We start from the raw sequence: 11,173 nt of genomic DNA, 5'->3' as shown, positions 1-11,173 counted from the left end.
ATTTGTCCAAATCCACAGAATGTACAACACCAAGCCTACATTATAATGTAAACTGCAGACTAAGTGATTATGATGCGTCAATGTAGGGTCATCAGTTATAACAAAGGCACTGCTCTGGTGAGGAATGTTGACAATGTAAGGGGCTATAGATGGGGGGTGGGAAGGTCAGAGAATATATAGAAAATTTCTGTACCTTCACCTCGATTTTGCTGTGAATCTAAAGGTTCTCTGAAAAATAAAGTCTTAAAAAAATAAATAAATAAACCATGAGGGATTCAGTAGATATTGCATTGAAACTGTACATCAATTTAGAGAATATCACCATCTTAATAATGTCAAGCCTTCTAATCCATAAACATGTCCTTCCACTTATTTAAGTATTCTTTAATTTTTTCAACAATGTTTTGCAGTTTTCAGTGTATATGTATTGTACCATCTCATTAAATGTATACCTAAGTATGCTATTGTAAGTGAAATTGTTTTCTTAACTTCATTTTCAGATTGTCCACCACTGGTGTATAGAAATGCAGCTGGTTTTTGTATATTGAGTATTTTTATGATGAAAGAGTGTTGGATTTTGTCAAATGTTTTGTGTGTGTCTGTCGAAATGATTATGTGTTTTCTGTTCTTTATTCTATGGTTTATTACATAAACTGATTTTTATATGTTGAGCCAACCTTGCATTCTTAGAATAAATCCCACTTAGTCACGGTGTATAATTATATATGTTTCTGGATTTGGTTTACTAATACCTTGTTAGGATTTTTGCATCTTTATTCATAAGTAATATTAGTCTGTGTTGGGGTTTTTTTTTTTTTCAACTTGTGATATCTTTGGTTGGTTTTGGTACTGGAGTAATTCTGTGGCAGTCTTGCCAAAAATGCTTAACTAACTTAAGATAAAGTAACATCAGACATACCTAAATTGAGAATGACTACATAAAACAACTTGCCAGTGCTCTTCAAAAGTGTGAAGGCCATGAAAGATAAAGGAAGCCAGAAAAAAGTGGTCCACAGTAAACTGACATAACAACTAAATGCAACGTATAATAGTAGATTGGAAACTGTAACCCAGAAATGCCATCAGTGGGACAATTATCGAAATCTGAAGTAGGTCTGCAGATTAGATAATAACATGGAATTGACAGTAAATTGATATAACAACTAAATGCAACGTACAATAGTAGATTGGAAACTAACCCAAAAATGACATCAGTGGGATAATCACTGAAATCTGAAGTAGGTATGTAGATTAGATAATAACATGGAATCAGTGTTATTTTTCTGATTTTGATAATTGCAGAGTTTATGGAAGATGTTAACATTTGGGGACTTCTTTGTGCCATTTTCCCAACTTTTTATGTGTGAAATTATTACAAAATGAAGAGTCAAAAATTATCAAAAAAAAAATTTAAGCATAAGTGTCTGCGGTGTCCTTGATTCAATGAGAGAAAGAATGTGTTTGAGAACCAGGGAAGCATGAAAATCAAGGTCTGGAGTTTACTATTTCTGGCAACTACATGTGGCTGAGTGTTTCTGGAACACAACATGTGGGGAAGGGGATGGGACCAATAGCAGTGAGAACATCCTGAAGGTTGTGGGGAGTTGTGGGAGGACTGGGCACCGGGAGATGGGGGGACACTAGGGAGAGAAAGTGCTATAAATGGGAAGAGTTACGAAGATTTGCTGTGAACTTGCAAAGAGAAATTTTGCCCAGGGGTGTTATAGTCTCCTTAGTTTTTCTGTAGATTTTTAAAAAATCTAATATTGGAAAGGAAAATTAAAGGGCCATGTTTTGTATCTAGAACAATAGCAATGCTCAGCCCCCAGTTCAACCTCAGAGAATTGAGGGGTTTGCTCTAGGGGAAAGAGTTAAAATGAAATGTGTATATATGTCAATGAATAGATAACTAGTGAGAACCTACTGTTTAGCACAGGGAACTCTATTCAATGATCTGTGGTGACCTAAATGGGAAGGAGATCTAAAAAGAGTGGATATATGTTTACGTATAACTGATTCACTTCGTTGTACAGCAGAAACTAACATAACATTGTAAAGAAGCTATACTCCAATAAAAATTAATATAAAATTTAAAAGTGAAAAAATAAAATAAGACAAAAAGACCAAAAAAAAATGAAATGTGGGCTTTAAATGCATTACCACAGGGAGGGCTAAGATGGGGATTTTCTTCACCATGCTAATGAGATCGAACTAAAGGGTCTGAAGATCCAGTTTTTAGGAGCTGAAAGTCCTTCTATTGAGGATGGAGGAGTCTCACGCTGGCCTCCAGGAGAGACTTGAGAAAATTTCTGTCAAAGAAGAACTGAGGTAAACTGAGTCTGGGCTGCGGCAACTTCGAGGAAAGCAATTTGACTAGCGAGCTAAGGAGCCAAAGGGAATCAGAGCCTGTAACGGGAAGGACTGGGCAGGGAGAAAGAGAAGGAGCAAGGGGGTGTCTCCCACACAGCCAGGTCCCTGGAGTTTCAGAGACCTTGGAGAAAAGGTTGAAACAAGCTTACATGCATTTAGCAGTATTTTAAAATATTTACGTCCAATAATTTTTTTTCCCCACCAGTATCGTTTCCACCATATCTATTGGGTTGAACCATATGAAACTGACAAGTCAGCTGCAGCAAGTTGTCGGGGCAATTGGATGTTAATATAAGACTAGAAATGGTCCAGGTAGGACACAGAGGGATGCAGGCAAGAGATGGTGAGAGCCTGAACTGAGGCTGAATCTGCTTGGTGGGTGGAATCCCCAGAACCTGCCTCTTTATTGGCTGTTGAAAGCTGGGTAAATGGGAGTCAAAGGAAGAGGAGGTTCCAGAGCGAAAGACCTGTGTTACCAAATACTTCTGCCAGGAGACATGGAGACTGAAAGATGTCCAACAGATCTGTCAGTGAGGGGCTCTTGGAGACTGTTTTAGTTTCCTGTAGCTGCTGTAACAAATTGCCACGAACTTGGTGCCTTAAAACAATACACATTTATTTTCTTAAAGTTCTGGAGGCCAGAGGTCTGAAATGAGTCTCACTGGGGTCAAGTCAGGGTATCAGCGGGCTGCGTCCTCTGGAGGCTCTAAGGGGAAAATCTCTGGGGCTGGGGGTGGGGAACTGCTTCCTCCAGTTTCTAGAGGCTGCTGATGTTCCTTGGCTGGTGGTGAAATAGATCACTCCCATCTCGGCTTCCACCTTCACATTGCTTTTTCTTCTTCTGTGTCAAATTTTCCTCTGCCTTGCTCTTACAAGGACACATGCGATGACATCTAGGGTCCACCTAGATAATCCAGGATAAGCTCCCCATCCCAAGATCCTTAACTTAATCACATCTGCAAAGTCCCTTTTGCCATGTGAGGTGACATCCACGGGTTCCAGGGATTAGGATGTGGATATCTTTGGGGGCTAACACTCAGCCTACTGCAGAGACCTTGGCAAGAATATTTCCCCGCAGGAGCTGGGGGTGTCGCAGCAGAATGCAGAGGGCTAACATGTGGCTGGGGCCCAGTCTGGATGGCTCATCTTGAGGGAGATACCACACCATGAGGATGGACTAAGGGTCAGGAGTCTGCATGGGAGGGGGAGAATCAGCAGTCACAACAGGCAGAAGGGAGTAGGAAAGGGTGTGTGGTGAAGCTCAGCGTGCAAGGAGATTCTAGAAGGAAGAGTCAACATCACCAGGCACCATAGAGAGGACAAGAGATGGACTGAAAAGAACCCACTGCCTTCGGTGGTCAGTGGTCATGGATAAACTGCCAGGGCAGGGGGAATAGCAGGGTGTAGGGTGTAGCGCAGGGAAGTTCATTTACAGAGGCCCATGTGGCAACATGAGGATGTGGAGACAGGGACAGAGATTATTTTTGAGGAACTTGGCTAACACGAACATAGGAGCACAAAGCACAGTCAGGATAAGGATGAAGGGCCCTAGGCTGTTAGGGATGGAGACAACCCCAAAGCCTGTGAGGAGGCAGCCCAGCCTTCAGCCTTCCAAGCTGCCAAAGACACTGATGGACAAGTTATGGTCCTGAAAACGTCTACCCTTACTGCTAAGACATTCTACTATCTTCCATGTTTAGATTGAAAAGGTCTGTAACCAGAGCATAAAATGACCATGAAAATTCTGAGGATTTTCAGGTCTTTGTGTGGTACCCTCTGCACAGCCCCGGATAATTAGGAAATGGAGCATTTGCAAGCATGGCCCCCAAAGATGGGATGAGGTTTCACCTCAAAAGGATGAAAACTCCCTTTTCTCCAGGCAAAGAGGTTAGTATAGTAAGTCAGGGAAGAGCTCTTTGGAGAACAAAAGCTCTCAGTGTGCCCCTATATGGGCAAAACACCTTTCTTTCTCCTTCCAAACGCCCTTCCCTCCTTTGAATTCGGGAGGGCATGGCAGATGTTTGAAAGATAATAGGATATTCAACTTCTCTCGTTAATCAGGAGAAATCACAATAATCTGATCTTGCCTTTCTGGGCTTAGTTTTCATTGTGCCTTTTAAAAACGGAAACAATTCTCGTTTTTTAGTTTTACATTCCTTTCTCTTTCTTCTTCCCTGGGTTTGTTTATCTCTCCTGTTCTGGGAGAGCTTTGTCTTGGGTTGTGACGGTTGGCGTTGTACTTTCACCTCCTTCTGCTCCTTTGTTCTCTGCTCTCTTTATTCCAGCCCCTCCCACCCCACCCCCACTCACTTTCCTCTCTTACCCCTTTGATAGCGAGGAGCTGCTCCCTAAATACCTGAGACAGTCTTCTGAGCAAGAGTCCAAGACACTTCTGGGGAGACCCCTGGAGTCCCTGCCTTCATTGGGAAGGAAGCCCCAGGCCAGGCTTGCACCCAGCACGGACAGGGCGACAACCTCATCAGCCAGAGGCAGCAGAATGCCAGAAACACATTTGGGTCTGTCTTTGTGAAAGAAAATGATACTTCTGCAGGCAGGTGGTACTATTTTGGGGAACATTTTTATGTGCAATTTAGAGTGCACATTCTACGCACAGCTCAGACAGAAATAATCAGTTTAATGTGTGTCTGCACCATCATATGGTCAAGCTTTAGGTGAGAGCAGATTTACACACCAAAATCAAAAGGAAATAGCGGGAGCCGTCTTCTGCTACATTCCTTGACGATAAATGGTCACGCGATGGAGAGCTGCCAACCCAACTCTCCGCTCCTTTTATTCCTTCCCAGAAAGTGCTTGAGTTTGAAAGAAAATTAGTTTCCAAGGTGCCTGAGTGCATCTGTTAAATACAGATTTTTATTAACAGGGGGCACATGTAAACAAAGTCTACATAAACAGAAAGACGCCTGGCAGCAAAGGAGAAGTATGCTCAGGGTCAGGGAGTTTTTCTTAAAATGAAGTGTAAGGAAGTTTACAGGAATTCTTGAGCCAACGTTTCAGTTCAAGAAGACATCCTGCTTCTCTGATGTGTGCTACAGAAGATGGTCAAACCGAAGAGCTTAATGTCCACGGCACTGGGCATTTGTCATTGTGTGTTTTCATTAAAGAAAAAAGGGTTTTTCTCTGATGGGCTAGGATGTCAGAGGAGCCACAGTAAAAAAAAAACAAACAAAAGGACAAACAAACAAAAAAACATACTAAGGTTCACAGCATATTTTTCAGAAAGTTCAACTTTCAAATGGAAGAACTGTACTGAGGATTATTTAAGTAAAAACTCCACTGAAAGCGTCCACGTGTGAACATTTCAAGAAGCAGAAGCGTTTTAAGTCAAGCCACGATGCAGATCTACACCCAGGGTAATATTCAAAATATGTATGTGTCACCCTTTGGATCCCCAAAGCAGTGAATCAGTGCAGACTCTGCAAAAAAAGCAGCTGTATTGAGTCTGCGAGTCACCTCGGCCACAGCCTTCAGGAGAGAAGAAATTTTGAGATTAAAGGGCAACATTTTCCCTCTGAAATGGAATAATTGTGATATGGGATTTGCTTTTTTTTTTTCCTTCAAGTTTTGAAGAAAAACAATGTTCTTCCTGCTGTGATGAATTTATTCTGAGGTTTGAAAGGAAACCCGCATCCCAAGAGAAGGAGGGCCCTGAGTCAGGAGGGTGAAGGCTGGCCTTTCAGCACATGTGTTCCCGTTTATCCAGGGGCGGCACTCGGGTGTGAAGGGGGAAATACCCAGGGTGAAAAGATTCAAGGGGATCAAATTATTTTTCCATTTGTCTCAGAAAGAAAGAAAGAGAGGAAATAAAAGGGGGAAGGAAAATCATTTCATTATGTGGTGATCCAGTGTAACCTGGGGTAGCAGGCAAGTGGCAACTTTATTTTTCAGAGAAGCTCCCTCTCGGGTGTCCCGAGCCTCCCAGGGTGTGGGCTGGGACTGTGGAATTCGATCACAGCAGGATCACGAGAACAGGAGTTGCACGGATATCTGTCTACACTTGTCATCTCTCTACACTTGTCATCTCTCATGTGATCTCTGGGCTATGAGCCTTCCTCGCCCCACCTGGGTGGACGGGTTCAAGGGGAAGCAAGAAAGAGAAAATTGTTCAATTGAACATTTACTACATGCTAGGCATTTTACGTGCATGGTCTCCCTCACCATAAGTCTGCAAAACAGAGATTACTGTCCCAATTTTAGAGGTAAGCAAAAAGTTTCAAATATTTTTGTGGGCCTTGCTCAAAGTGCTACAGCTGGTGGTGGAGCGGGCCTGTCTGCGACCAGACTCAAGCTCTTTTTGGTTTTGCTGCACTGCCTTCCCGCCAGGTGGCCTTCATACGTGAGGTGGAGGCTGGAAGGACCATTTAGCATCACAGGATAAAGACCACAACAATTTCCCTCCACAGCTCACACCCTATTAAACAAGGGAAAGCAACAGACTGAGTGAATGTACTCAAAGGGCAGGAGTAAAAACAATACATTAGGACTCATTTGGGGAATAGGAAGTTTGCCTTCCACTTACTGTGGGGTAAGGCAGAACAGGACCAGTCCTAGGGGCTCCCTAATTCACTGGATAAAAGACAGGAGGACAGTGATTCAGGGCCTGCTGGTGATTAGCTCAGGGAGGCCCCACTGGTTGGCCTGGCTGCACCATAACACTTAACACTGGCTGATGATCAGTTGCTTTGCCAACATTTGAACACACCTGTGGAGCGAAAAGCCCCAGGCCCTGAAGCTTTTCAACCTGCCTGTCTGGCCCTGTCCCCTTATCATGGGTGCAGTACCCTCCTACAAGGAACTCAGCCCCATGGCCTCCAAAACCCCTTCCTCGGGCCTCCCGCCAAGCCAGGGGTGCTCGTGAGAGTCCTGTCGGCCCCATGACATTCCAGAATTCCTCAGGTGGGTCACAGACTGGGCTTCACCTTGACCTTGAGCACGGGCTCCCCATGGCTGTGGGAAGGGGGGTGACAGCTCTCTTGAAGCCTAGGCCTCGGCAGTGTCTCGAAACATGGGTTTCCCACTTGCCTTTGAAGTTTAAATGTGGACCTGTTTTCTCCTGATAATAATAAGCAGGGCCAGGAGGGAGAAAGACAGAAGAGGGGGAGGAGGGAGGGCAGACAGCAGTTGTGTCAAAACAGAAAACCGTCCAAACTGCTCGGAAGGGACGCTGACGTGGTTCCATGGTTGCCGGTGGGAGTAAGGGGAGGCTGGAGGCCTGGTCATGGGAGCAGACGTGCCCTGCAGGCCAGCTCCAGCCCCTGCCCGCTCTGGTCACCAAGGAGTGGACGGGGTGGATCTTGAAAAGAAATCAAGAGAATCCCAAAATGTAACCACCGAGGGACAGAGGAAATGAGACCCTCGGTGCGGGCGCCCAGGGCCTCTGGAGGAAGGAGACCTCTGCTGACCAGCCCGCTGTGGTCAGGAGGTGTCCCAGACCTGCAACAGATGGCCACAAGCTATGGCCTTGTTTGGTCTAGAACCTTCTCCTCAAAATAGCAGAAATAAACGTTTGGAAAGAAAGGTGAAATGAATGACAGCTCGTGACCTGGCTTCGCATGTGTCACAACCAGCTGGCCCAGCAGCACCGGGGGCCCCCGCGGTCGGGTCAGGGGTGATCCCTGCGGTCTAGCCAGAGAAACAGACACAACAGCCCACCTCTGGTCAGAAACAGAACCTCCCCAAAGGATAGCAGTGTGTGCCTGAGGCACCCCGGGCCCAGGGAGGTGGAGCTGCTCCCAGCTGCAGGAAGAGCAGGGGCTCCAGAACCCAGGCCCCCCAGCATCAGGGTGAGAGCCTTTCCCTCAGAGCCCAAGGCTTCCTGGAGACCAGAGCTGGAAGGGGCTCCGGAGTCCAACCCTCTCTGTTCATTCATTAAAAACATGGCAGCTCAGAGGATGAGGCCGCCCTGAGTTCAAGACCTCCTGAATATTAGCCGGCGGTTCCCCATTCATGAAGATGGAAACAGAATCCCTGCCTTGGGAAATTGATGCACCGATTAAACGGGACAACATGTGTAACCACTTGAATAGTCCAACACCTTGCAATCATTATTTGTCATTATGCAGATAAAAGCCAACTAGGGAGACCCACAAACGTCACAGCCTTGCCCAGAGTCAGTCAGTGGAAGGCCCACAAAGGTCAGAGGTAGGCAGCTCCCAAGACAGCCCCTATGATCCCCCTGCCTGGGATTCACACCCTGAGTAATCCCCTCACACACTGTTATCCATAGATACACAGAAGTGACTTTATATCACTTCCAAGATGAGGTTATAAGCCTCTGTGGCTCAGAACAGAATGAGGGTTGCCAGGGGGTGGGGGAAAGGGGAGGTGTTTATCAAAGGGTACAAAATTTCAGTCTGGCGAGATGAACGAATTCTGGAGAGCTATGTACAGCACGGCGACTACAGTTGACAATACTATATTGTACAGTTGAAATTTGCTACGAGGGTAGATCTTAAGTGTTCTCTCCACACACATACAAAAGATGACTATGTGAGGTGGTGTCCATTAACTTGATTGTGGTGATCATTTCACAGTGTATACGTGTATCAAAACATCAGGTTGTGTACCTTAGATATGTACAATTTTAATTCGTCATTTATACCACCCAACAGCTAAAAACCCAAAACACTGCGGCTGCCATCTTAGGCTCTGTCTTGGGCAGCCAGACCCCTGTAGACCAAATATGCCAAATTTTCAATCCCCACACACGTTTCCAGGAGCCGAGAAGAGAAACACTTTGAACTGGGACTGTATTTGTTTCCTGCGGCTGCCATAACAAAGTACCCCGCACTGCATGGTGTAAACAATGAAAATGTATTGTCTCATAGTTCTGGAGACCAGGAGTCTGAGATCAAAGCAACAACAGCAGGGCTGGTTCCTTCTGAGAGCTGTGAGGGAGAACCTGTGCATGCCTCTCTCCCAGCTTCCGGTGGTCGGCCTGTAATTGTTGTCCTTCCTTGGCTTATAGAAACATCACCCAGATCTCTGCCTGCATCTTCACATGGCGTTCTACCTGTGTGTGTCTATGTCCGAACTTCCCCTTTTTATAAGAACACCAGTCATGTTGGACTAGGACCCACCCCAATGACCTCATCTTAACTTGATTACCTCTGTAAAGACCCTATTTCCGGTTGGGAACGGTGGCGGAGGCCCAGGCTGGCTCCCTGCGCTACCATGGCGCTCAGGAAGAGTCACCGGGACCCGTTCGCAACCTCCGTGGGCCAGCACAGAGAAAAGGCTACATTTGCTGGAGTTCAGACTGAACGCTGGGGCCAGTTTATGCACATCTGTGACATAATTAACATTGCTCACGATGGGCCAAAAGATGCAGTAAAAGCTTTGAAGAAAAGGATTTCCAAAAACTACAATCATAAAGAAACCCAACTTACCTTGTCACTTATTGACATGTGCATACAGAACTGTGGTCCAAGTTTCCAGTCTCTGATTGTGAAGAAGGAATTCGTTAAAGACAGTCTAGTTAAGCTGCTGAATCCCAGATCTACCTTGCCAACAGACATTCAGAAGAGAATTTTGAATTTCATTACGATGTGGTTGCAGGGTTTCCCAGGAGGTATGGATGTAAGTGAAGTGAAAGAAGTGTAAGAAAGATGTTCAGTCTCCTCCATCAGAGGCTGAAACAGCCAGACGAGAGACTGCTCAGATCTCACCGAATCCACCACCATCTGTTCCTACTGCACCAGCTCTTTCTTCTGTAGTTCCCAAGAACTCCAGTATTACATTGGTTCCAGAACAGACTGGAACACTGCACAGTGAATTGGATATGGTGTAAATGAATGTGAGAGTGATGTCTGCCATACTGATGGAGAATATTGCTGGGTCTGAAAACCGTGAAGACAAAGAGCTTCTGCAGAAACTTTATAAGACGGGTCGGGAGATGCAAGAGACGATCATGGACCTGCTCGTGGTGGTGGAGAATGAAGATGTCACTGTTGAGCTAATTCAAGTGAATGAGGACTTTAGTAACACCACCCTTGGATATGAGAGGTTTACTCGAAACCAACAAAGGATCTTGGAGCAAAATAAGAACCAGGGGGAGATGCCAATACTAGCAGTGAACTTTCAGCCCCATCCTCTGATCTCCTTGACCTAAGTCCCAGCCCTCCGACGCATAGGGCCACTCTGGGAGAATACAACACCCTGAATGCTCAGCTTTCAGACTTAAATTTCAGCTCTCCAAAACCCAGCCTTCATCCACAGGTGGATTTGCTAGCCTCAGAAAATACAGAAACATCCCTGTTTGCCCAAAGGACCAGCCAAAGCCTTGCCTCAGGTCATACATATGAGAGTTTTCTGGAATATTCAAATTCAGCATTACTACAGCCGGTTAGTCTACAGACCATTCCAGCGACACCAACAAAGCAGAGACCACCATCCTTGCCCAGCAATCAACCAGCAATGACAAAGAATGATTCCCAGCCATCCAATTACTATGAGGTAATGGAGTTTGATCCATTAGCTCCTGCTGTCACCACAGAAGCTATTTATGAAGACACTGATGTATATCACTACAAAGGAGCTCAAAGTCACAGTGACTATTGAGGTGGAAGTAGATGACCAGCTCACTTGTGGCATTATGGGTGCCAATTCTCTAAAACGTAGACCCCGTCCAGCTTTGAGACCCAGAAGTTAAGACATTCCAAAACATCAAAACCACAGTGGAACATTTTTCCTCTGTAGTAATGAAGTTCAAACAGAAGAGTAACTGTTCCAGAGTAACGTTTATGGTTCCTGACAGCAGCTCAAGCTTTATCTCAAAAGAACTTGG

General features: G+C 45.3%; 1 pseudogene; it reads left to right on the top strand.

Moving 5' to 3' along the window:
• The first annotated feature begins 9,561 nt into the window (after positions 1-9,561).
• On the top strand, positions 9,562-10,947 carry LOC132477768 (TOM1-like protein 1; annotated as a pseudogene).
• Positions 10,948-11,173: the final 226 nt, after the last annotated feature.

Source organism: Mesoplodon densirostris, chromosome 17 (assembly GCF_025265405.1).
Source record: "Mesoplodon densirostris isolate mMesDen1 chromosome 17, mMesDen1 primary haplotype, whole genome shotgun sequence".
Taxonomy (NCBI): domain Eukaryota; kingdom Metazoa; phylum Chordata; class Mammalia; order Artiodactyla; family Ziphiidae; genus Mesoplodon; species Mesoplodon densirostris.
Note: the sequence above shows the minus strand (reverse complement) of the source record. Positions and strands in the feature narration are given on the sequence as shown.